Source organism: Mirounga leonina, unplaced genomic scaffold (genome assembly GCF_011800145.1).
Source record: "Mirounga leonina isolate KUSES-001 unplaced genomic scaffold, KU_Mleo_1.0 Mir_53, whole genome shotgun sequence".
NCBI lineage: Eukaryota > Metazoa > Chordata > Mammalia > Carnivora > Phocidae > Mirounga > Mirounga leonina.
The window spans coordinates 102,980,164-102,981,680 of NW_023270807.1; the positions used below are offsets into that span (position 1 = coordinate 102,980,164).

At 44.6% G+C, this 1,517-nt stretch overlaps 1 pseudogene; it reads right to left on the minus strand.

Moving 5' to 3' along the window:
* Positions 1 to 393: 393 nt before the first annotated feature.
* LOC118001525 lies at positions 394 to 1,002 on the minus strand (annotated as a pseudogene).
* Positions 1,003 to 1,517: the final 515 nt, after the last annotated feature.

The following is a 1,517-nucleotide window of genomic DNA, read 5'->3' on the forward strand; positions in this document are numbered from 1 at the left end:
CTCAGTACAAGATAAAGCTTCTTTATTTGCTTTTACAAGTCCGTACTAGACAGGTTACCAGGAAGATTTATCTCCAGCCAAAAATTAAAAATAACACAAGCCAATTACACTTTGAAACAAATAGGAAATTGAAATCTTCTCAGGGTTTTTATGTTCTTTTTTTTCTAAAGATTTTATTTATTCATTTGTCAGAGAGAGAGAGCACAAGTGGGGGAGAGGCAGGCAGAGGGAGAAGCAGACTCCCCGCTGAGTGGGGAGCTTGATGCGGGACTGGATCCCAGGACCCTGGGATCACAACCTGAGCTGGAGGCAGATGTTTAACTGACTGAGCCACCCAGGTATCCCAGGGTATTTTGTGGGGTTTTTTGTTTGTTTGTTTGTTTTGTGAAAAAATTTATATTTATATTTAGCCAGCTGGACTCAGTTTAGATGATTCCAATTTTGTTGGCAACATCCAAAGCATCATAGTCAGGAGCCAGTCGAACATACGCCTTCTTCTCTCCATCAGGCTTGATCAAGGTGTTAACCTTGGCCACGTCAATGTCGTAGAGCTTCTTCATAGCCTGTTTGATCTGGTGTTTATTGTTCTTGACATCCACAATGAACACAAGTGTGTTATTGTCTTCTATTTTCTTCACGGCTGACTCAGTAGTCAGGGGGAACCTGATGATGGCATAGTGATCAAGCTTGTTTCTCCTGGGGGCGCCCTTTCGAGGATATTTGGGCTGCCTTGGTAGACGCGGTGTCTTGGGTCGTCGGAATGTAGGTGACGTGCGGATCTTCTTTTTTTTGTGTGACTGTGGACGCCTTTCAGCACCACTTTCTTGGCCTTCAAAGCCTTTGCTTTGGCTTCAGCTTTGGGAGGGGCAGGGGCTTCCTTCTTAGCCTTTGGCGCCATCTTCGTAAAAGGGCAGTATTTTATGTTCTTAACAGAACTTTCCAATCAAGTACCAATGCCGGTGGACGTATTCCTCTTTGACCCCTCCCAAGGACAGGATGTGGGTAGGAATAGGAGGAAATTTTATATTCCTTGATGTTGGTGCAAGAGACAGAGAGTTAAGGGAACAGCCACCATTGCAATCCCATTTCACTTGTCTTAGTCTGAGTTGCCTGAGAAAATACTGAGTCTCCGAGATTTACGTGCAGGAAGGGATTAACTGCAGAGTGTTCTGGGGAGCAAAACTTATAGGTGACCGCATCAGCCCTGGGAGAGGTACAAGTTGAACTGGCTGTAAAAGTGGGAGTCCCTTTCAATGTGATATTATGTCTGATTTTGTATTGCTAAATCAAACACTCAATAAGGCCTTGAGTAGTAATGCTGGCTTAGTCACTGATGGCAGGAAAAGCAAATAAAAACCCAGAATATACACTGATTCCAGTCGAGATGAATTGCTGCCATTTCTAATGTTAAGCTGCTGCCAAGTAGCTAGTTTGTCTCCTTGAGGGGTGAATCAGGGTGGTCTGCATTGGAGACTGTTGCGGGCAGGTTGGCCATTTGGAGACTGGACACAGATCAG